Below are 25,951 nucleotides of genomic sequence, written 5' to 3' on the forward strand. Positions count from 1 at the left end.
GTAATTTTCGGTGAAGTCCACTTACTACAGAAAGGAATAGAGCAGATCACAGGTGAAGGCAAGATAAGACGACATGAGTCACCAAAACCCAGCTGGTAGAGCGGTGGAGACACAAAGTGCAAACTTCTCCAAGGAGTCAGGGGAGGGGAATTTCCTGAATATCTTCTCAGCTCCAACATGCATTTTGCTGCAGCCTACATTGTTCTGTGATTATCATTTAAATTCATCTCTACCCCAGATGGCTTTATGTCTCATGGCTACTGTGAGGGGCTTAACGACATGCTCGTAGGTGTTGTTCAATAAGTACTAATCATATACCCCGTGGTAGATATCTACTGATGTCTCTGAATACAAAGCTGAAGAGGCACACTTACTTCAATGAAGGTTTTGTTTTTAAATGCACTAATAAGTCAGTAGAACCGCTTTAAAAAATGTTGGCTAAATTCAATGATAATCCATCAGTCAGTCTTTTTGTTCCCTACAGAAGGCTGGAGCTAGAAATATGGTGAGCAATCCTTCTGTAACTCTTGTTGTATTGCTGTATTGCTTGCAACTATAAACCAAGAGAAGAAATCTCTTCATTTAGCACCTCACTGTGACCCACTGCTTGTGGCTAACCAAGCCCATCTTGAACCCTACCATACTGGTCGGTTCACTGTCATTTTACTTAGAGGACAAAATGGTTGTAATTCAACATTCTAGTCATATTTTAGGATGTTTGTCAGTATCGCTTTTAACTGGAAAAAATCTGACTCCTTTCCCTGTCCCACTTTTAAAATACACAAAGGCTTTTGACACATCTAGCTTTGTTCTGTCAACTCCTATACTCATCACCCATGGTACAGAAAATTCAGTTGGCTCCCAGCAAAATAAAGCCTGTGCTGTGCAGTGAATGTTGTCTGTACCATGAGTTAAGGACCTTCTGATGTGACTGTTCTAACCCTGAACACTTTTAGGTCCCTGCTGCACACTGGCTGCTCTTAGACCTTCAGATGAAGGACACTTTCCCTCCACCATAAAAAAAGACTCTATCCCACAATCTTCCTAGATGAAGGCCTTTGAGAGTGATGCAGACACTCCTCTGTAGCAAGTCTTAGAAGTTCATTGTGTCTGGTGTTGCTGAGGACTGTGAAGACAAGTTTAGAGAGATGCTGTGTGGAGGGAAAGGTCTGCCCCTTTCACATCAGGATCACCAGGAAGACAAGGTTGTCAAGAAAAATGAGAGATGAACATGTGGCCAAGCATCATGTTCCTTGTTTTTCCTTGAATTTGGTTTCAGGCAAAACATTGGGGGAAAACTACCTCAAGACACAAGTACTCTGGGCTAAGTTACATAGTGAAATAGAGTGGATTCTTTGTAAGACATTTTTTAAAGCCCATTAGGACCTGTAAGTGACACTGGGGTACTACAGAGAACATCTAACACCCCCAGGATGTCTACCGTGCAGAAGAAAGCAGAGGCAAAGAATACCGAGTTAAACAACAAACATAATACGGATGGGAGGGCTTGGTGGCATGTGTCTGTGATTCTATACCTTGAGCAGAGGTAGGAGTGAGAGAGACTAATCCAGTCCACATAACAAGTTACAGGCCCTTCAGGACTAAACACTTACACTCCAATTCAATAAAAAAGCACCTTATACTCATGTATATTTATCCGACATGAGTAACTACTATGTGCCACCATACTCATGGGACAACAATTTAAAAAGATGCAAAACTCTTGCCCTCATAGATCTGTACTCTAGTATAAGAAGACAGTACGAACATAAATTAACATATCTGGCTAGGTAGAAACTGACAGGGACCACACTGGGAAACAAAGCAGGGGAAAGGTTGCAGGATATACTAGGCGGGAGTGTCTGAGAAAACACCTCAGGGGGAAAGGCCACAGCCCATGTAGTGGGGGATGAGCTCCGGGGAGAAGAGAGAAGGTACATCAAAGGCAAGAACTCGGGGGCCAGAATGTGCCTCGAAATCTGAAGGAATAACACAGAGGCCTAACTCTTCTTTGAGGAGCTGGGTACCATTAGGGATAAGTCATATCATTAACACAGCCACATTTCCATAGAGGAGTCCTGCATGAACCCTTAGGCCTAACAAGGAAGAAATGAGGAAGACGACACTGAATGAGTAATCCCAGTTCAGAGGACCAACAAGCCCTTAGCACTAGACCAAACTCAAAATATAATGAACTATTCTTATTAATAATGAAAAAGAAAAGAAAACCCAAACAAAACAATCCTATCAAGTAACTTGACCTAACTATTTAGAGTTTAAAAGTGACCAGTATTCACTTTTTCATCTGACAGATGACAGAGACAGACCCTAAATTTTCCTTGAGAAATGAATGAAATAAGGAAAGCAGCATTTCAAGAGCTCACTAACCCAGCAACTAGTTGCACGGAAAATCTGTGAGTCAGGAAGCCTATCTTGGGACGTGGACTGCTACACCACAGCTCGCTACAGCAAATAAAAAATATAAATAAATAAATAAATAAATAAATAAATGGTGGGCTCTCTCTCAGCTAGAAGGATGCCCTGGAAACCAGTTTTTATTTGATGGGGGTGGGGGTGAATATACCATATGATTCACATACTAGATTTGCCTATAATAACCAATGTGAGTAAAGACATGCATGGATCCCAAACAAACAAAAAAATTAAAGAAGCAAGTTGTAGGTATATAGAATTATACCATGAATGTAAAACTGTATGCATAAATGCTCATGTTTTTTTTATAAACACACAGAAGGACCGAGCATGCTTGAAAACTATGTCTGCACTAAGTCATTTTTGCTTACCTGAGGCTAGAAGCAGAGAAGAAAGGACAGATAAAGAATTTGTTGTCATACCCACATAGTGGAAAGATTAATTAATGCCTTACTAAGCTCAATTTTTGCTTATCTTTGAAATATTTCAATTTATCTCTATTTTGGAAGACAAGCAGGTTCAGAAAGGAAGAGAGGAAAAACAGCACTGCATCCTGTTAAATCCAAGGCCCAGTTGTCTTAACTCCAAATCTCAGTTTACCTTTGAAGCTGGTTGGCAGTGGGGGGTGGGCGTTAACATGGCGTAGAGCCCATCTTAGCACACTACAGGCCCCCAGCTTGAGCTTGAGTGCCAGCAGCATCAGTGAGAAACAAAAGGGCTGCCTTTCCCAGCAGGAAAAGGCACTTTCTGCCAAGCCTGAAGACCTGAGTTCAGGTCCCAAAACCACATAGCAGGAGAGAACTGACTTCACAAGTTGTCTTCAGACCTCCACAAGCATGTCCTGGTGTCCATGTGAAAACACACATACCGAGTATGTACACACATATATTCCCACCCCACACACACAAATGGCAAACAAAAACCAAGGGAAATGGCAGTTATATCTTCTGATGACACACTTTAAGAAGTGGCAGTCTAGAGACAGCAAATGTGTGTGGCCACCGTATTTCTTTCTCACTGAATCCCCAGTGGCTGGGCCATCCCTTCTTAGTCAGGGTCACAATGACAGTACAAACATCTTTCAGCTGTGCTGTGTACACTTGCACTGCTCTTAAAAGTCACTTAAAAAAAAGCTAAAGATGTGAATTCTACAACAAATTCGTTAACAAAGTATCTCTGTGAATAGAGATAAAATTGACAGCCCAACACCAGATGTCTCTCCCAGTCCATATTAAACAAGAATTGGATTTCTTCTGCTAACACTGGCTGCCACATAAGCATACAGGAGATAAGGCCTCGCTAGTAAGCTATTACTAACAAAAGGTAAAATAAAATCCTCCATCAGTTAAAAATCAAAGCAAAAACAACCTGCTGTCACACGTGTAAATAAGGACCCAGCACTCGTGGGACAAAGCAAAGTCCAACCTCCCTGAGATTCACAGGGGTTTTTTTTTCCAACTATGTTCCAACTCATAGCAGATGTAAGTTCGCGCTAAAAGAGTTAATGAAAGTCCCGCTAACGGGCAAAGCTAGTTCCTCCCCAGGCCGACTGGCCTTTATAGCCTTGAGATCTCCTGCCCCAGACAGACAATGAGCAAAGACTCCTGGTCCCTGGCAGCTCCGCGTTATTTTTCCTACCGCGGTTCCCAGTCAAATCACCTGTGAGCCCAGAATGAAGGGAAGAGGCAGGTACCCAATGAGTGAGTGGCCTTCATCGCTGGGAGTAAAGTTGTGCTCAGCTGGGCTCCTTGGAAAAGAAAGCCTGGCTTTATATAAAGCTCAGGCCTCTGAGAGGTCACCCCTGCCTCTTCAAGTCACAGTGGGTTCCATCTGGTTTAATCCCCCATCTGTTGCCTTTCCAGACTCAAACCACCCACCACCCACCCCATCCCAAAAATGAGATGCGAAACCCAAGGTGAAAGAGCGCTGCAAACTACAGAAGCTAAACTGCAGACACAAACTGGCCCAAGCCAACAGTGATGAGAGTTGAAAGGGTGCCCGCCCTTCCAGACGGGTCGCAATGGATGGTGACCTAGCTGGGCTGCCTGGAGTGTGCCCCAACTCCAGCATCCTCCTCCCCGCCGTCCTAGGAGTTGTGGTGGGGGAAAATGCCAAGGAGGGTTGGGAAGAGGGAGCCCGGGCAGGCCCGGGGCTGTCTCGCCTTCGTCCTCCCGCCAGCTCACCGGCTCCCTTAAGTCCGTAAAGGAACAATAGCGGACTGTGGGTATCCAGAGCCACCCGGCGTCTCCCGCTCGCACCTCCTTCTCCGGCTTTTCCAAGTTCAGCGAAGAGGTAGGTCGAGCCCGGGAGCAAGGATTCGGGAGCAGGACGCTGGGCAGGGCACGCAGGTGGGATGAGCTGCCCCGGGGGCTCAGTTACATCGTCCTCCCGGGTCCGGTCATTCATTCCCACCCGCGCTCCCTCCGCAGACACCCCGCGCCTCTGCCCCGCACCAGACCGCCAGAGGAGGCGAGCCCCCTTTCCTAACTTGGTCGGTCCTGTTTCTGCCAGACCCCACCATCTCTCCCGTCCCTCCCCAAAACTGTCTTCCGCGGACAGTGGGTGGCCAAAGCTGTGTGTCCAGACCGTAACTCCCTCCCTGCGCTCTCGCCCTCTGCAGCCCCAGACACAAAGGCGGGGACCAAGCCCGCACTCCGTACCCAGTCTCCCCGCCCGGCGTTACCACTCACCCCATCCAAGCGGTAGCCTCCGCTCCCGGCCCCGCTGACCGTCCCGCCCGCCGCTTCCCCAGGAAAGCGCGGCCGCCGGGCTCGCTTCCTGCTCGGCTTCCTGCGCTGAGTCCCTCCTCCTCCTCCCGACGCGGGGGTCAGTGGGCGCTCAGCTCCCGGGCTCCGCCGGCTGGGCGGGGGCAGCGGCAGCACCACCACGTGGCCACGGAGCGCCGGCCCCCGCCGACCTGGATCCCGTGGGCTCGAGGAGGGGAGGTGCTAGCCACTCCCACCCCGCGCGGCCCCAAATTCCCGGAGTCAGGTGACTTGGCCTGGGCGCTGCTCCCCGGACCTGCGGGAGGTGCTCTCGCACCGCCCACGCCCCGTCCCGCGCCGAGTCCAAGACGTTCACGTTCAGTTTTGATTTCTGCAGATCGTGGGATCCTGCGTGGATCTGTCTCACATCTTAACTTGAAGTTAGTGGGAACCGCGGTATGCGTGTCCCACTGCTGGGGTAAGGATGAGGGCCCTAAAAAGCACTCGTTTCTGGTCAGTTTCCAATGTTATCTGTGGTCTTGGGGAAAGCAAAGTCAGGGGCAGAAGTCAGAGCCACTGACCCAAGCAGCCCCTCAGAACCAGAGTCGAATCGGTTCCATTTCCAAAGTCATCGAACAGAAAGTAGAGGAAAATGTACTCACATTTTCTAGGCTGAACCGGACTGTTTCCATACCACTCCTCAGGTGGTAAGACAAAACTTAGTTGTATTTTGCTCAGGAGTTGGGAGACTTATCTCCAACCTGGACTGACTGGAAAGGAACAGGAGCGCCCTCAGCGGGGTGTCTGAGTTGGACGTCTCCTGAAGCTTCCCCTCCCCCAGCCCACCAAGACAGGACCTCTGAACCTAGATGACACCTCTGTTAATACTGAGGATTTCAAACCTCTCTACTTACTCCCTTAATTTAAGCAGGCTTTTCCATAGTTTAGTGCCACTAACCAGCTAGGTCGTAGAAAGTTAGACTCACCAGAGAGCTCTATGGACTCCTGTGTCTTTGGCACGCAGAGAACTAAGTGGTGTAATTGTTTTTGCTAGGATCTACTTACTCAAAGTCCGCTGAAGTTGGGAGGGAAAACAGCCAATTCCGACAGAAGTGAGATTCACTCTAACAGCGATCAGTGTACAGTATCTTGACTGTGTATTAACATCAGATATCCCGTGTATTTTTCCCTACCCCTACGCAGCTCCTTGCCCCAAGAGAATGCCCTGCCTCATCACAAGCCAACTTGCCAACTAGAAAACCAAAGCTTCATCCCAATAGTCTTCCTTTCCTCACATCAGGCATCAAAAAGATCCCCGCGGGGGGTGGAGGGGGGAACTAGCTCAAAGCAAGATGCACACTTGACAATGTAGAACCCAAACCACACTAAAAGAAACGTAACTGATAAGCTCTTTGTTTAATGCTGGCAATTTCTGCAACCCAGGTTTTCATCTTGGTTCATTTAATCAGTTACCGTGTGAGTACCTTAGAGCACTGAACCTACAGCATTGAGCGTAGGTGGATTTTTTCACCTAATGCGTTTTGTTAAGTCAAAGGCCACTGGGATGATGGCACAGGGTATAAAGAGCTGCTTTGGAAATGTAAGTGTGTGCATTTTGTTTAGGAACCGATGACAAGTCGCAGTTAAACTGTTAAACAAGTGTCTAGCCAGCCTTTCAATCACCCAAGTCCTCACCTCTGCTAATCTTGCCCAGTCACCTGTCAAGAGCCTTTGTCAAGCTGCCAGGCTCCCATAGGTGCCTACTCTCATTAGTTTATAACCCAGCCCTCATCAGCAAGTCTGATGTGTTGCGAGGCATTGTGTGGAAGGAAGACTATGCCAAAACCGTTTGAGATTCACTCTTTTCAGAGTCAAAACTGGCATCTAATAGACTCCATCTAGTGTCTCCAGCTGCCTTAGACTACAGCTAAAATTCTCCCTCCTGCATGGAGAAAAGCAATGGTCAAGTTTGGAGTAAAGTATTATTTCACTGTTGTTTGTTTGTTTGTTTTGCCCAGAAGTTTTAGAAATGACAACTGAGCTCAGGATATTTGAAAATCTCTGGGACTGTAAATGGGCAGCAAGAATGAAGTGAGTATCTGCTATCTGTTAAAATCCTGTAGGATAAACAAGTTGCATTCCTTTATCCCCAGAAAGGTAATTGTGACACAATAACGTATTGCAGTGAATACTAAGAGCTAGGAGCCCAGGTGAGCAGATCCATTTCTTTGTTTGTTTTGATTTTTCCAAACAGGGTTTCTCTGTGTAACAGACCTGGCTGTCCTGGAACTCACTCTGTAGACCATGCTGGCCTCGAACTCACAGAACTCCTCCTGCCTCTGCCTCCCAAGTGCTGGGATTAAAGGTGTGTGCCACCACCACCACCACCACCACCACTACCACCACCACCACCACCACCACCACCACCACCACCACCACCACCACCACCACCACCACCACCACCACCACCACAGGCTTCAGATTCATCTATTTTGCTTACTATTGAACTTGGATTGTTTTAACCTCCTCTGGCCTTACTTTCCTAATCGATAAAAGAACACACATCAAATGACATGGCCTCTTAGAATCTTCTCAGTTCAAATCCCTAATCCTACTCTTGATTTGCAATGCCTTTATAAGCAAAGTCACCTTGTTGTTCTTAGGGTAAAGCACTTTCTAGTCATTCTCTTGTCACACCAACAGTAAACTCCAAAGAGTGCAGCCTTCAAGCACTTAGACGGACTTCATGAATAGCCATCTAGCACTTAGTAGACCCTCATGAATGAATACAGTGACTTGGTAAGACTCAGGTTTTGTTTTTAAAGCTAAATAATATCATATCTCCTCCTTTGCTCAATCTCTCATCAGTATTGGTTCTCCTCAGCTTAGGAACATTTGAAGATAAATTAAAAACTACCCAACCTTGCCTAAGAAAATAGATATCACACCATAACCAAAGCACCATCCACTTTATTTGGTGTGTGGTGAGTGCTGACGTTTGGATCTGAGATGTCCATGAGTGCTGAAGGCTTTGACCCTCAGGACTGTGCTATTGGGAGATGGTGGAACTTTTAGGAGGTATACACTTCTAAGAGTTGTTTCAAGTCCCAACATCTGTGCCCTCAAAGGGGTTTGTGTGCCCAGGTATCTCTACCTTTATTTTTTGTTTCCCCTCCATGAAGCAAGCAGCTTGGATGTGCCATGAGCACTGGCCATCATACAACACTTTGCTACCAGCCTACGGGCACCATGACGGTGAATCTCAGATTGCAGCCTCTGTACCTGTGAACTAAAATCAGGCTTCCAGCCAAGAGTGATTGCACGTGCCAGTAATCTCAGCTCTTGGCAGGGGAGTCAGGAGAACAAAGTCATCTTTATCTTCATGATGAATTCAAGGCTATGTCGGGCTACATGAAACCTCATCTCAAATGTCCAAATTAATTAATTAAAGCTTATCTTTTTATAGGTCGATTATCTCTTGTATTTTGTTACAGTGATGGGACGCTGACTCACAGTCAGCATCTGACCCCCACTCTGTCTAGTAAAAAGCAGCATCCAGATTAAGAGAAATGTGGGGCTCTGGAGCCAATCCAGACAAGAAGGGGAAAACAATAGTACAGTCAGAAGGCTGTATACACACACAAGCACAAATGTTCACAGAAAAAACTTTTTATATTTCCTAGTATGAAGCCACTAACACAGGAAAACATTAATGAAGTAACTAGATTGCAGAATTTAGAAATTAGCAGGTCCATGATGGTAAAGCAACTTCAAACACCAACTGGTTTGTGGTTTTTGAACTAACCAGGAAGCTGGCAGATGCCTTTCCAAAGGTAGGTCATTCTCCTCTGTGTCTCAGCAAAGTTGCCCACCTGCTCAGGAGAGGAGGCTACAGAAAGTCCTGCCTCAGTGCCTTGCTCACAGAAGGCAGCAGGCGAGCTGAGCATCTTGGCCTTGGCACCAGAGACCTGAAAAGGCCTTAAGGCTCTGGCGATGACTCAGAACTTCTGATCCTCGGCACTGTCCTGGTAGTTTGGTGGTGACATATGCTACAGGTCTACCGGGTACCCATCAAGCACCTACCGTAAAATGCAAGCATACCCAATTGCACGTACTCGTATGAACGTTAAAAAATAAATAAATAAAAGGAAAGTGTCCCTAGCCCTGTTTTTATATTGATTAGGAATAGAAATGTTAATATTTTCTATGTTAACATGATGTTACCTATTTCTTTCTTGATCTAAACAGATGTGGTTACTAGAGCTGGGTATTTAGCTCAAGTGGTAGACCGCTTTCCTGGAGCAGGCACAATGTCATGGGTTCAGTCTCCAGCACCACACACGGAAACAGATGCTTAATAGAATATTTAAACGGTTATTATTCCACTTACGTTATATTTCATTTTGGTGACATTGCTTTAAGGGTTCTTGTTATGTGTGAACATACTCTAGCACTCAGTACAGATCAAGCTCTTTTCTAAGTGGTCAGCTACCGTGACCATGTGCTTAAGTGTCCAGCCTTCCGCACTGCTCAATGTCAAGGGGGAGTTGCAAATTTCAGGCAGGTCTGAATAGAGGACAAATGACAAAAATGGCAACATCTTATGCTAACGTAAGTGTTAGGTCAGTTAATCCTTGTGGCAGATTGATGGGTCGGAAAGGCCTGGGGCACAGAAAGAGTAAGTGATTTACCCAAAGCCATCAGGTTATGATCAGGTAGCAGGGGTTATGATTCAGTTTAGGATGGCATGGCTCCAACGCCATTGTCCTGTTGCAAAGTCCTGTCTTCATGAGACATAACATGGATTTCCTAAGTATTGTTTCTCCTAAAATCCAGACCAACCTAGGCATCATGTTATCCTATATTCCTAAATGGGGAAACTAGGTTTAAGATAGATGCAGAAATTTATGCAAATCACAGAACTAGAAAGAGTAGAGGTAAGAATCTAAACATGGTGGTCCAAGTCTGGAATGATCCTTTTAGGCACCTCTGCTAACACATGACAATCAATTTCTTCCCTTATTTTCAGCTCTGCAGGGGACTGGTTAATGGGAGGACAAAGCCCCAGCTGGCATCACCCTGAGTACAAACAACCAAAGGCATGGAAAGTTTGACCTTGATGGCCATTCCTTTCTCAGAACATTTAAAGCCCATCCCTATGTATTCCATTGCCAAGTTGGTTCTCTTACTGTGCTCATCAGAAATGCCAGGAAATATTTCCCCACGCATGCTTTGGAAGATGTTCCCAAGTGCTCATGAACCTCAAGCTGCAGCTTTCACGGAGTTCCAGGGTCAGAAAGGGTACCTTGGCATATGAGTCCGTATGTACACCATGCACAGCTTTTCTTGCTTCTGCTGGAGGTCACAGTCTCAGGAGCCCTTGAAAGTGACCTTTGGGAGAATGAAAAAGAAAAAGTAACCATTGAAAGTCTATTGAGCTAAGTTTCCCAGGAAGATGTGAACACTTTCCTGCCGCAGATAAGACACCAGAACCAACCAGAGTAAGGATACCATCCAATTCTAGCTTGGTGAGCTAATGAGTTTATTGGGCATAGGTGACCCCAAAATACCTGCATCACCCCAAAATCACATCTCAGCATAAGTGACAACCTCTGTGAGTTGCGTCGATAGAATCCCCTTCAATTGACCTGTCTATACAGGTGCACCTTCTGAGATCCCTGTGCAGCTGGGACATAACTACATGCAACTGGAGGGTATAAGAGGGAGAGAGTATCCGGGAGGTGGTGGTGCACACCTTCAGTCCCAGCACTCAGGATGCAGAGACAGGCGGATCTCTGAGTTTGAGGCCAGCCTGGTTTGTAGATCAAGTTCCAGGACATCCAGGGCTACGCAAAGAAACCCTGTCTCAAAATACCAAAAGAGAGAGGAGAGGGAGGGAGGGAATCCCCAGCACCCACATAAAAACCTGGGCTCCCAGAGCAGTGAGACAGTCTGCCTTAGACAATGAGGTAGAGAGTGACAGATAGACAAGGGCACCCAATATACTGCCCTGACCTCTACCTCTGCATTCACACATTCACATATGTACAGCATGCGTGCACACACACACACACACACACATGCACACGCGCACACACGCGCACACACACACACATTGATATATCATCGTTATGTATTTCAGGCCCACACTCTTGGATGCTGTTTAAAACAGTCTGCTGTGGGTTGTGACATCAGCATCTTTCGCTCAGATCATCACCACAGAGGGTCCTCTGCAGAGCTGGCTATCCTAACTGGGCTGGGCTGAGCTGTCTCTGACTCCTAAACCTTGCAAACAGAATGAGCCAGGTAACAAGAGCAGGGTGATTCCTGCATGGGGCCTTACAAAAGTTCCAAGTTCTTGCTGCAGAAAGAGTGACTCTAAGTCCAGCTGCTGTTTCTGTTGTACACTTGTTTTCTGTTATGGTGCTTACCCTGAGCTTTGAGACTCTCCTACTTTCCTTTTGAGATATATCAAGTTCTGCTTAGAAGCTATTTTAGTTTGTACTCCTTTCTTTATCCAGTGAGTACATCTGAATACTACTCTTACTGATAAGGTTTTGTTTTTGTTTTTTTCTGCTGATGCTGTGGTTTTCAAACACTCTGTGACCATCTGACTTCTGGTCTTGCACTTTCCATTTTCCCATTGTCTCTAAAATCCTCGGTAACCCCATGAAACCGACTGCTTCTTGTTTTTAAAACTCATCCTCCCACTGCAGGAGATTGTTACTGCTTAGGGCACTTAACTGCACTGCTGCGAAAATATTCAACAAAATTCCACAAACTCTTTGTTTGCTTTGCCTTAGTGCAAATTCCTCCAGCTATGCAAACATTCACCTGGAGGAGGTTTTTCACATTCAGGACGGGGATTCTCCTAAGTTAAAATTCATCCTTGCCTCTCAGAAAAGACTGCTGTAATTTCTCATTCTAGACTTCTGGTTTAAGTGGCAGAATATGAAGATGACTGGGAACATGTTCTGGTCTGTGTCATCCCCAAAGAGGAAAGTGAGGTGGAATTGGGGGAGCCAGAGAGGTCCTTGGCAAATGTTCCTTCAACAGAGCTAAGCTGGGAAAAGGAAGGAGGATGGAAACTGGCAAAGCAGGAAGTGGGGAGCAAGGCTCCCCCAGGTTCCTAGAACCCCAAGAACACAAAAACCAGGAAGATGAATTGTTTTTACAATAGAACAGTAAGTGGGGACAGGGAAGGTTCTGGGACAAAAGATATCTGGGTAGCTATTGGTCACCCAAGGGGGAGTATGTCCCTTGAATTGTCTAACAAGAAAGAGAATTTGGGAAGCCCTTTGAAATGAAGCATAAAAGAAAGGAAGTTGGCATTGAATAAGGCTGGGAACCTCTCACCCAGAGACCCAGGGCTAAGGGACAGAAAGGGAGGTGGAGCTTTGAGTGGGTCTCATATTTGCTTTGTGGGCTTCTGGGAAGTATTTTTAAACATTATTTAAACTGTGTGTCTTAAGAGGGCTCTCCACTTACTTCCTACTTAATGTGCTCATATTAGCAAATATAAATTATGGGAACATTCCTCCCCTTCCTGCTTCTCCCTCCGTGACCCAGAATCTGTGTCCCACCCAGCGTCTAGGCATTCTCTCCCGAATGCTTGTTCCCCGGGAGATGGAAACCAATTAAAAACTAGAAGGGTGCTTGGGAGACACTGTATCATAGCATTGTGAGGTGAGTTCTGTGGAAGGCCAGGGAAAGCAGGAAGGCTGCATGCAGACACACGATGGCCTAAGAAGGCCCTCTGAAGGGGACCTAAGGAAGAGCGTTCTCGCCCGGTTCCAAGCTGTTGACAGAATCATGGTGGAACTGAGCTTCAGTCTCCCTAAAAGTTAAGATGGAAAATGAACGTTTTTTCGAAACACACAAAGCCGATATGTTCAGGTAGTAAATTTAAAACCTACTAAGTGGCACCTGCACTTAAAAGCTGTGCTAAATTGCTTGGTCTGTCTTGGCTTCCCATTTTTCTTTTGGACAGTAGCCAGCTAATTCACAGGAAGCAGAAAAGAAGGAAAATAGTACTGTTGTCAGTAATATAAAGAAGCAAATGAGAGCCATAAAAGCTAGGGGAAAGATGAGAGGGGATGTGGAGAATCTCTACTGTCATTAATAGGCTGTGACTTTTAGGATGCTATCTGCTAGATCTTATAAAGAAACTTTACTAAATGTAAGTTACAACATTAAACTCATATGGAAATATGAGATATTATTTGGTCCTTACGGACCCCCCAGTCCACTTGGAGAGATAGCATGAAGATGATTGTACTGTGGGAAGGTCAATTACCTCATCCTAATGTATGTCTTTGGAATTCTTCCAATTGGTTATTATTCAGATAATCTACAGACCTCTCCAAATACAGCAATTATTTCAAGAGGCTACACTTCCATATAAGAAATTCACATCTATAAAGGAAATCTGCATTGGGGAGTAAATAACTAGTGGGTACCGGTTCTCTTAGCCACTTGTTTGGCTCTATAAAGGTTTCAAGATGCATCTTGCACATCTCATGACTTCTGTTTCTACAAGCTAATAAGATGCATTCTTCTCTCCTGTTAATGTGCCTATGCACAGTTTATCTGCAGACAGTTAAGCTATCAGGGGTAGATGACTAAATGTTAAATTTCTCTGTGGGTAAAAAGAGTCAACAAAAGAAGGCAGCTAGTAACTTCATGTTGCTCTCTGGTTCTTCAGTGGCATTCTGTGGCTTTGCAAAGCCGTATGACCTGGCCAGTCACGCCACTGAAAGGGGAACATGCGGTGCTGCTGAAGTGTTATGGCACTGCAGAATGTGACTAAGCTCTTCTGGCTGCCTTAAGAACTACCCACCATACTGTACCACTTCAAAGCTAGTTACTGTCAGGTCCAAAGGAAACTCCAGTTCCCGGGGCTCCAAAAGACAGTCCAAATACCCAGAAATAAGCTCAGCCTGGACTTCAGGGGGATTCTTGGTGGTTAGATAAAAGCCAGCATTCCTCAGGAATTTGTGAAGCCAGTCCCTGTCTGCCAAATGCTGTCATCCCTTATCTATGGCAAAATGGACATATGGCTCTCCAGTTAAATACGTCTTTAGTACCCATGTTCGTCATTGTTCTATTGCTGGGAAGAGACACCATGACCCTGGCAACTTTTATAAAAGACAGCATTTAATTGGGGTTTGCTTGTAGTTTCGTGGTGGGCAGTATGGCAGCATGCAGGCAGACATGGTGCTGGAGAAGTAGCTGAGAGTTTTACATCCAGATCTGCAGGCAGCAGGGAGGTGGGGGGGGCTGACTTGGGCTTTTGAAACCTCAAAGCCCACTCCCAGTGACATATTTCCTCCAAGGCCACACTACTCCATCAAAGCCATGCGTCTGAATCCTTCTAATATCTCTCTCTGATGACTAGGCTCATATATTTCTTATTCAACCACCATAGCACCTATCAGTTTAGTAAGGTCCCTGCTGAACTTCAGGCTCCTTCAGTTCCTACTCATAAGTGCTTGTTATTTATTTCAAAGCCCTACTAAGATTAGTGATGCTCTCAACCTGGTTGGAGAAACTTCCTTTGCAGTGGGCACCAGTCAATACAGAGATTCATAGCTGGTCAACGTGCTGATAAAACAAGGCTGTTGAGTGATCAGGTGTACATAAGATAGCTGTGTCAACCTCACACTGCAGAAGAGAGAGCAGAAAGAGTATAAGCACTGGAGGTTGGGGAAGAGTGTTGTGAAATGCTGTCTTTAGATGAGACATGGACATCGTAACAATAAACTCACAGCAAACATGATTACCTGCATAAGACCTGTGTGAGATCAAGTCAGTCAAGAACTCCGTCATGAGTGGGGGAGGGAATCAAAAGCTTCCACCCTTTGATGAGGAGCTATTGACAACTGACGGCAGCTAGAGAAGGAGGAATCATTTTTCTTTGTGGATGTGTCCATCGTTAGGTGTCTCATGCTCGTCGAGGTAGCACTAATTAAACTGACTCAAGTGGGGTATTGAGGGGAGAAACAGGGCAGGGGATGGGTAGAGAGATGGTTTTTCAGTTAAGAGCTCTGGCTACTGTTCATAGGACTTGGGTTTGATTTCCAGAACTTTCATGGTGGCTTGTTATAAGTTCTAGGGAACCCAATGCTCCCCTTTTGGCCTCCAAGAGTACTAAACACATGTAGTGTACATATATACATGCAGACAAAACATCCATACACATGATTTTTTTAAAGAATGACATTAAAGTGGGAGGGACACATTTTGTGTGGTATCATAGGAAATGAGAAGTGAGGTTAGATATAATCCAGATTCCTTGTATATGTCTATGAACTTGTCAAAGAATACTTATTTTGAAACCAGCTTTGAAAAAGAAAGGGGAAAAGCCTCACGAGTTAACTTTTGGTGGGTGGACAGCACCATATGAACACACCACTAAAAGGAAAGGATGGAAATAAAGAGTTTTTACTTGGGAATATCACACACCAAAGATACTTGGATTTCTATTAATAAGAAAACAAGAAGACTGGATATTGACTTTATCTGTTACTGTAAAATGAGGGATTCCAGGAACCATCATCCCCAAATCTTGGAATGTGGATTATTTTAAATTAAAGAAATGTGGACAGCAGTAGATGTTACAAGAGAATTTCTCTGAAGTCTCTTATTTTCTTCAGGTCTGTGTTCCCACATCAAGGAAGAAAAAGATTGCCTCTGTTTCCTTTCCACAGTCTCTGTGAGTTAAACTTGTATCACAGGAGGAAGCATGGGGGTCTGCTGGCACTTCTGGTCATGCCTACATCACACCAGTATCCTTTACTCCAGCTCCACCGAGAATCACTAACAATCAATTATCTGCCCAGACAGCCCAGTGGACTTCTTAACAAGCCATTTTATTTTCAATAAGACCACCAAGTTCCCCTGGAAATCATTTACTGTTCCTCTGACATATCTTACTCTCCCCTTATTTTTTACATAAAGAAAGTCTATACCATTCTAAAAAACACATGGTTCACAGGTGGTCACACTCACGTCATTTCCCCTGGACTGAGATTATCCCTTCTTATAATTTTATACATTTGTCTTTCCACTTATTAATTTTTTGTCATCAAATACTAAGTGAGACTCATAAGGTCAAAATATGGCTCCCAGAGTGACATCAGGTCCTGAAATGCAGGCAGCCTGTGGTAATCTACTGGTCTTCATAGCTTCATTCTTGGTAAAGGAGACAACCCAGAATATCAAACATCCACATCCTCAGACAAATGTGGGTTAGAAAAAAAATTAGCATCCTCTGCCAAAGCCAAAATGTCAAGAAAGAAATGTGATTTTCTTGGGTACTGGTGAAAGGAATGAAAACACAAACAAACATGAGAGTTTTCTGACAGTTTGTAACCCTAAACCTGACCTTAGCAGGATCTAGTGCAGATACTTCTGTGGTCTGGGAAGCCTTGGGTAGAAAAATAGTTTATAAAAAGTGAATCTTATTCAAACTACATGAAGCTACACCAAACTGCTCCTTCAGCGAGATGTTTTTGGATGCTGATCTTTAACAGGAATCTCACAGAAACAACATAAAATTGTAAGTGCATGAGAAAACAAATCCTCTGAATTGGGATCAGCAGAAACAACGTAGGACAGAACTAGAAACTGGGCACAGTGTCATCTATTGATACAGACTATAAAGGAAATATCCTTAAAATGTTTCTGAACTGTCAGAAACACTGGGAAACACAAGAAACAAACAAAAGACCAACATGAATAAAGAATTATTCTGAAAAGAACTAAGCTTAATTTCTTTAAATGTTGAATATAGCAATTGAAATTTAAAGCAGATTGGATGGATTAGACAGCTATAATTTATCATGGATAATGAGAGAATTAATATGTCTCAACATATTCCCCAAACTTCTTATGCTGTAAACTTAAGTCTAAAACAACAATGTTCAAGCAGAATGGAAGATACATAGCTTATGAAGGCTCCATCCTCACTAATTGACCACAGTATTGTTGAGAAAAGGATATGTAGAGTGAAGTCTACCTCTCCTAAATAAGGGTTCAGAGATTGCCCTCTTCAGGTCCTCTGTCTTCTGTCATCTGGACACATGACAAGAAGGGTTTTTCAGATGATGCTCACCTTGACTGTGGACTTCCCAGTATCCAAAACTGCGAGAACTACAATCCTTGCTAATTACTCATCCCTGGCAGTCTATTATAGCACACAGCTGAAAGACATTTGGTGAAGTGGAAGAAAAGGTTTCAGAATTGTTTTCTAATGCTCTATGCAGGGATGAAGGTATGGAAACTATGAAATTGAGGCTAAATGACATGAATGAAAAATATTCAAAACACTTGAAACTGGAATTCTAGAAGAATAGACAGAAGAAAGGAAAGGCGATGTTCAATCTAATAATTAAAAACCTGGATATTCAGAAATGGCACGAATATGATTTCTCAGATTGGTAGAGAAATACATCAGAAATCAAGCAAAAAAAATAAATGAATATCTAATGTTCTGATGAAACTTTAAATAACTAAGGTCATATACTTAAAAGACCCAGAGAAAAAGATGACATTGCCAAATAAAGAAAAAATAGCTACTTGTCTTTTCAACAAAAGTAAAAGAATCTAGAATCTAAAGATACAATTCATAGTATTGAGAGAAAATAAGTTACCCTCAAATTGAATGTCCTGCTAACCTACCACCCAAGATTAAGAGCAACTTAAAGATATTTTCAGAAGAATATGGGGTGGTATTACTATGCATCTTGACTTCTTCAGAGGCTCCTTTATGCTTGTCTCCACAACACAGATTTCCATTGTTAAAATAATTAGACTGTGCTGAGCCACTGACAGCACCGTTAAAATTCTTTATATTGGTTGGATCCCTAGAAAGAAAAGACTGGTAGATGACACTATATACATCCATCTATATTCTAGTCATTCTTTTGCCTCTCTTTTGCTTTTCTTTCTTTTCCTTTATTTTTTGAACAGTATACCAAAGTCACATGTAATTATGTATATATACAGTATTGGCAAGGGTCTGTTGGAGGGCAGTCATACCTGACACTCTGTTATTTGTGGACAGAATGAGGAACTTAGTTACTTAAGGAAGCATTGGGGAGTTTATATTATGGATAGACTTCTATTTCCCAACCCAAATCCTGTGTACCTCAGTACCTCAGAATGTAACTTTGTAGGAATTCAGGACTTTAAAGGGATATGGTAAAATTAAGATATTTGAGTATGCCCTATCCAAATCTAGTGTTTAATAAGGACACAGAGGCACAAAAGAATAACTATGTGAAGAGGTAGCAAGATAACAACTGTCTGGAAGCCAAGCAGAGGGCGTCAAAGGAAACTAATCCTGCTGCACCTTGTTCTTGGACTTCCAGCCTGTAGATCTCACTGCAAGACTATTAGTGTCTGCTGTTTAGGCTTCGAGCCTATGATATTTTGTTGTTTCTTGTTTGCCATAGCTAAGACAGTCTTGCTTCTGTACATGCCTTCTCCTCAATGCTAATAGGAAGGTTCATCTGGGAGAGAGAGCACTAGATACTCATGTTCTGATCGGATGTGATGCTGCATGCCTGAAGACTGAAGTGCTCAGAAGGCTGAGACAAGATCATGAGCTCAAGGCCAGGCTGGGTTACATGGTAAAACCTAGTTTTAAAACAAACAACCAAATTCATCTTTTCTTTCTGTAGAACTGATGCCACATGGTCAAGCAGACCCAAGTACTCTCTCTGACTGCTAGGAAGTCCACATGTTATAGTGCACCAGAAATGGCTTGTTACACTGGCTTCCTGAACATAGCTAAGGTCAGGCTTGGGCTGGAGTGAAACCATTGAGTAGTACCTCCCACCTTCCATTCCAAAGAATTCCTTCCTCGTGTATTTTTGACCAGGATTTTGCATGAGCAGCAACTAGATTTTTCTCTGGCTTGTATGATGACTCTGGTCTGTGTGATGCTCTTGAACCAAAAGTTGACTCTTGGGGCTCTGGGATCTGCACTCTTTCCCAAAAGTGTGTTGAGTAAAGATGTTGAAAGACCAGACCAGACAGTTCCACAATGGAGACAGGGAAACTTGAAGAGACTAACATTTCCTATGCTGTCCAGCAGAGGCATGCTGCAGTTGTGTGAAGGAATGCAGAGCATCTCTGCTACAGGCAAACACAGGAAGAGGCTGTGTTAGACCTTGAGAACTCAAAGCAAATGCAGAGCCATGAAGGAAGTTCTGTCGCACTCAATACTGTTTGTGTTATTCTGATGTTGTTTGCTGGACTCTTTGGTATTGGTAGGTTTGAAAGTTAAACTTAGTAACATGTCTGGTAGACTACTACAGCTGGTCTCAAATTCCACTGCTCTCCTTCTTTAAAACCAAGCAAACAGAACTGAACGGTACTTGGAACCCATGAATTCTCAAAATACCTCAAGTCACAGGATTCACGAAATAGTCCCTTCATCCTTTTTCTTTGTTTAAGATTTGTTTATCTTTACAATATTTTACATATATGATATAATATTAATATAATGCCCATAGATATGTGTGTATTTTGTCTGTATGTGTGTCTCTGCACCACATGTGTGCTGTGCCCATGAAAGATTTTTGTATCCCAAGTTACACCTGGTTATGAGCGGCCATGCGGTCCTCAGAAAGAGCACCCAGTGCTCTTGACCTCTGAGCTCTCTCTCCAGCTCAGATGTTCGTCATTATCCACCTTAGCCTTTGGGACAGGGTCTTCCCTGAGCCTGGAGCCTGTGGATTGAACAATCATGGCTGGTCAGACACACCTGCCCAAGAACCTATTGTGTCCCCTGGGTTAGGATTCTGGTGCTGCACCTGGCTTTTCACATTAGCTCTGGGCATAAACTCAGGCCTTCATGCTTGCCTGGCAAGCATATCCTGACTGTACTGGCTGGTTTTATGTGAACTTGATACAAGCTAGAGTCGTCAGAGAGGAAGGAGCCTCAATTTCTGATCCAGCTGTAAGGCATTTTCTTAATTAGTGATCAATGGGGGAAGCCCAGCCCACTGTGGGTGGTGTCGTACCTGGGCTGGTGGTCCTGGGTTCTATAAGAAAGCAGGCTGAGCAAGCCATGGGAACATGCCAGTAAGAAGCACTCCTCCATGGCCTCTGCATCAGCTTCTGCCTCCAGGTCCCTGCCCCATTTGAGTTCCCGTCCTGACTTCCTTCAGTGATGAACAGCAGTGCTAAAGTGTAAGCCTAATAAACCCTTTTCTCTCCAACTTGCTTTTTGGTCATGGTGTTTTGTCAGCAATAGAGACCCTGACTAAGACACTTACTGAGTCATCTCCCCAGCAGACTTCCTGCTTCTTTGACACAGATTCTCTTTGCTGCATATCCAGATCACCCTGGAAATCATGATTTTCCTGCCTCAGCCTGTGTGTCATCACAGCCAGTTATCTGGTATTTCCCCCTCCTCCCCAGTGCATTTAAAGTTTCCACAGACATTCAAGTGCTCGCCTCTGTGGGAGTACTGGACATCCGTACCCTGCTGAACTGAGGTGTGACAATAAATCTTGCTGTGGGAGGTGAAATGAGAACAGAGCTATAAGTGGCATCCACAAGTGGACATTTAGAATCCTGTGTGTGCGTCACCGAAGTCTCTGCGCCCTGCCCCCATTTGGGGGAGGCATAAAATCAGCCTTGTTAACCTTGAGCTTCTGAGTTACAGTTATAGGAAGAGCTCTTCTTAGCCCTCATGGGCAGAGAATAAAAGCAAGATGTGTGTAACTGCACAACAGCCTCCCTGTCTCAACCAATACAACAAATAGATGGCTATTAGACGTTAAGCTTCACACAAAATGTAAGTAAAAAGATTTTTGGTTTATAATTATATTTTGAAAGATGCTATGTTTTTATTTAGGAGGTTAACTTTTTTTTAAATGAGGAAAAGCCATTATTAAATTCTCGTCCCAACAACTCACACAATTTGGCATCTAACTGTTTCACTGTGGCAAGTCTAGGGCGGCCTCAACAAATTCTCTAAAGGATTCAGATTATCACCATGTTCAAATTGTGGCCCATATAGATGCTTCTGCAATTACTGAATTAACTGGGCCTTTGGATGCTGGAAGTGGTCATAGAGTGAGTAAACTAATGGATATTTGTGACTCAAATATCACTTGAGTCACCAAAACAGACATCCGGTCCCTACTTTGCCTACCATTCTTCTAGGGTGCTGAGGTCAATGCCCGATGCTACCAATTCTTCATATCCGTTTCACCCACTCTTGAGGAACGATATCAGTTTGTCCAATGGAGGCATCCGACCATTTTCTCTTGCAAGCATTTGTTCACTCAACAATGACCCTCTGTTAGCCCTCCATATTTTAGTTAGTGTGTCAGGCCATGGGAAAGAGGAAAACACAACTGACAAAGTGTCATGGGTTGTTCTTGATCCTGTAACAAAATACCTGGGACTGGATAATTTAAATAGATCAGAAGTGTATTTCTCATGGTTCTGGAGTCTGGGAAGGCCAGAATCGAGGTTTACTGTCTGGTGAGAGTGCCTTCTACTTCCGAGTCACTGCATTCACAGGGCAGAAGAGATGGGGCCCAGGAAGGTACTGTCTTATTCCTTGAGCGCTAATCCCATCCCTAAGGGCCAAGTTCTCAGGACCCAAATTCCCCTAAAAGCCCCAACTTGTCACATGTTTCCATTAAGGGTTGAGTTTCAACATGATTTTAGAGAGACACAAACATTTCAATCACAACACAAAGTTATTTAAACTCAATGTTAAGAGCAAAGTGTATGGAGACAAATAATAAATTCACAAGTAAATAAACAAAAGCATTTCTGATACAGTACATGTTGGGGGGGGGAATCCCACATTAACTCATGTCATGGAAGGGATCTCTGAAGAGATGACCTTTAAATTGAGATTCTCAGGGTCACTTTGGTTAATAGGACAGAGGTAATTGTAGGTGCTCCTTTTGTCTCCCAACCCTCCATTAATCCCATCTGAATGTCCTTTCCCACAACTGGAAGAAAACAGACTTAAAATTCATCAGCATGGTGGCAGTCACCTTATAGTCCGAATGAAATTCAGTTGGTATACAGTTAGTAAATTCACTCATCAGTGTGAATGGCTACTTACCACAGTCTCTGTTCCTGGGGAGGTGGAAATACAGGACTGTGAGGGGACAATCATGGGGGAGGGGAGAGCCTAGTTCTTGTGTTCTCAGCTCCTAGTCAGAACTGCGGGAGAGCCTTCCCACTGTCTTGGGGGTGAAAAGGACCCGAGAGAGGATATTTCTGAGCATACAGGTTAAAGCATGTCAAGAGAGCTTTACAATTTGCTGTCTATTTAGTCTTTTCCTACCTCAGACAATGTTACTTGCCATTGTTTAGTTAGACATCTTGTTTGCTTTTTCTCCCCCCCCCAAGTTTATTCCCTCGGGTGTCTGTTAATATCCCACTGTCTTGGTTTTTTAGCCCACACATTGAGGCATTTAGTAAATGCTCAACAAATGCCTCCAGCTTGCTCGCTATACTTGAATAGAGTACACTACTGAGCTGGTTAACTGACTGCCTTCCAGATGGGCTTCTGTGCCTCACTGAAACGTAGGGTTAACCAGAGGAAAGAACCTAATACACATTTTAAAGGTTTTCTTTGCATGCCTTTTTAAAGTCCTTTGAAAGGCATGTGGGGGAAAGGTTGGACTGAAGAGCACTGCTGGGAAATGTGGAGAGAATCTTTTCCATAGGACCTGACTTCCCAGAGTTTTATTTTAAATATAGAAATATAGAGAGAAACAGCTGCAATTGCTATTTTGAATTTGGCCCACCATTAGGGAGGTAGCCAGGTTTGGGATAGAGAGTTCCTTTCTTCTTTCAAATCCTTACTAACTGGGATGAGGAAGCCTACCATTTAGACATGGGGCAAGAGGCTTTTTGAAACTCAGCCCTTCCTGAGACATGATGCCTTTGATGTTCTAGGCAGTGCCTTCCAGAAAACATGGCTGCTTTGTATCTGCTGCAAATGTTGGAGAAGCCACCTACTTATTATTGCTTTAATAGGGCATGTATCAGCTACTTTTCTCAAAGCTTTGAAGACATAGTCTTACAGTAGGAGGGGCAGCAGGGAAGTACAAGAGGGTAGACAGGAAGTAGGATTGGGCTGTAAAATCCCAAGGCCTGCCCCCAGTGGTCCACTTCCTCCTTCTAGTCTCCACTTCCTAAAGGGTCTGTAAGTGTCTAAAATAGAGCCACCATCTGCGGGACCAAGTGTTCAGAACACTCACGGCTATCAGACGTATCACAGCACAGCACCTGTTAAGTGTACAGAGTAATGACTTCTATTGTGATCATGCACACCTATATTTTGGTCATGTCCTCACCCCTCTCCTTATTATCTCCTTCTCGCCTCTCACCCCTCCCAGAAGCCCTCTCCTTTCTCCTAGTAGTCCTCTCCTCCTGTTCGGTGTGTTTTCCCTTTCCTTCCTCTCTCTACTCCTCTCCCTGTCCCCCTGCCCCCTCTCTTTCTCATTTACAATCTGCATATGGAGGAAATACTTGCTAAGCTCTTCTCTGGTTCCGGTCCACTTCTCTCAACAAGATTGCCTCCAATTCCATCTACCTTGGCATAAATGGCAATGCTTGTTCTGACCACTCATTCCCAACTGTTGCAAATTCAGACCTCGGAGCCTCTATTTCTGCTGAAATTCTCTCCCCATCCATATGGGTGACAGGGTTATCTTGAACTTTGGAAAGGCAGTCTTTAGGAAATCATATTCGGCGGCAGTCAGAGATAAGCTGGCATGAAGCAATAACAAGGATGTGAAGCATGGAGCCTAGCTCTGTGACTTGAAATCCCAGAGCTGCTACTTGCTGGCTGTGAGACCCTGAGCAAGCCAACGAGTAGATCTGAGCCTTAGTTGTCCATCTCCATCCTGGACCAAGAGGAACATCTCATTGGGAGTTCCATGAGATCTGCCTGTAAGCAAGGAAGTTGGCCAGGGCAGTTGGCAAGGGCAGTTGGCTGGATGCCTGATCTACAAAGAACTTTTTATATCAGCAAGGACTCCAGTCTATAACCAGCCATTAATGATACCACCTTTGATGAACCACTTCTACGAAGAGTGTTTTATTTTACTTATTTCCCTTCCTAAAACATGAGAGCATTGCCAAACATGAAACACTGTGGTTGAAGGGCAATTTGGGAATGAAAAAAGAAAAAGAAAAGTTAAACCTCATGATTCCAAACCTCCCTGTTTTATCTTTGGGTTTTGAAAACCACTGTTAAATCATTTGGTATTTTGGTTGTAGCATAATATGCAGCATTAAAAAAACCAGAGTGTTTACCAATTGAGGGATCTGGTCTCATATTTACATGTGATGTACAGAAAGAAACCTTTCTTCTTTTTAAAGGGTTTGGTTCTACTTCTAGTTTACAAATCAATTTCCTTTTCCTATTCAGATCCAAACAATTCACATTCCTGCATAACTTTCTGGTTACTGGTGTCTCTGTGGAAATGGCATTACCAGCCTAAAAGCTTTGCATGATGTCTTCTTGGCCAGATGAAGGGAGGGTGCTTCAGGTCCATAAAAGCTATAATTTTATCATGGTCATCAGATAATAAGGATAATAACAGAGCTGTAGAATTTTAGAACTAGAAGAACATTGACTCCATCTAATGTAACCCCTCATTTTACAGATGAGTAAGTCTCTCATCCCAGAACTACAGCTTGGTCCTAAAAAGCTTTCATGTTGATATCATTTGCCTCCCTAACTAACCTTTGAGGTGAGAGAATGGGTGTTAGTTACTTCTTCTGGAAGGAGTCAATTGGTACTCATACATAAATTCATGCTTCAAGTTACCTTGGTTAAGGGCCGTCTAGACCACAGGTCTGCTGACTTTCAGGTTTCTGGTTTTTAATCCCGTGGGTGCAAAGTAAAAGCTACAACCCAATAAGATGCACACAGTCCCACATTTCACCTTACTCCTCTCCTCAGCCTCATGTCTCCCTACTGTGTCCACTTTGTCCTCTAGGAACAATCAGTGACTCTGTGCTGCAAGTTCTCATTGCTTGAAACACCCTTCCAATCTTCCTTCTTAGCCCCAGCCACTTCCTTTGAATCATTTCTCTTCTGTCTCATCCTTCACTTCTCAAGGCCCTGCTCTAGCCAGAGGTCTAGGAAAAGCTTTTTGCAGCCATGCCTCTGATTCTCCACAACGAGGAGAATGAGAAGATGTGTGGGTCTAAGTAGAAATAAGAGAGGATGTGGTAGAGAGCCTGGGGGAAGACAGTGTAGGAAGGTAGCTTTGATCTCCATAACTGTACATTACCTGGCTCCAAACCTTCACCAATCTTCATGACAGAGTCCAGTATAATCCACAAATTCCTCAGCAGCAGTAGTGTGTTCTTGAAAGGCAAACAAAATCCTGATTTATGGAATTAGCCAGTTTCTAAAGTGTAAAAATGCTCCTACAATGGGTGTATTTCAAGTGACTGTGATGTCACTGAGTGTAGGCATGTGTTGACATTCTCTGTTGTGAACAGGTTTCCAGGCACTGGCTCTAGAACACCACTGTCTTTGGTTGGTGAGGGGGGTTCTACTCTTTGTGACCAAATATGTTCATTAAGTTAAGGCACCATTGACTACCACCAGAAAAGAGAAAACCATGAACACCATGATATATAGACTTGTAAAGACAACACCAGATCTCACAGGAAGTTGGTAGCACCAGCCTTGGATAATCTGACACTTCCTGTATCTATTTCTCTGTTACTGTAAACTTCTACCTCCTTGCTCTGTAATATTTCATATATGGTAGGCAGTGATTATGATCACGATTATTGTG

At 44.0% G+C, this 25,951-nt stretch overlaps 1 protein-coding gene across 4 annotated transcripts in view; it reads right to left on the bottom strand.

Moving 5' to 3' along the window:
* Window positions 1-25,542, bottom strand: part of Rai14 (retinoic acid induced 14) — a 152,229-nt gene extending 126,687 nt beyond the window's left edge. Inside the window, exons 1-2 of one of the 4 annotated variants that reach the window (XM_040757617.1) lie at window positions 25,436-25,542; window positions 10,444-10,529 (exon numbers count right to left, since the gene is read on the bottom strand). The gene's annotated coding sequence lies outside the window, so the exon portion shown is untranslated. Of the gene's footprint in view, window positions 1-5,123; window positions 5,339-5,800; window positions 5,862-10,443; window positions 10,530-25,435 lie in introns of those variants that run through there. The other 3 variants (XM_021231783.2, XM_005078006.4, XM_005078007.4) reach the window with 3 other exon arrangements.
* Window positions 25,543-25,951: the final 409 nt, after the last annotated feature.

The sequence above is a fragment of the Mesocricetus auratus genome, unplaced genomic scaffold, assembly GCF_017639785.1.
Source record: "Mesocricetus auratus isolate SY011 unplaced genomic scaffold, BCM_Maur_2.0 Super-Scaffold_100015, whole genome shotgun sequence".
NCBI classification, from domain to species: Eukaryota; Metazoa; Chordata; class Mammalia; order Rodentia; family Cricetidae; genus Mesocricetus; species Mesocricetus auratus.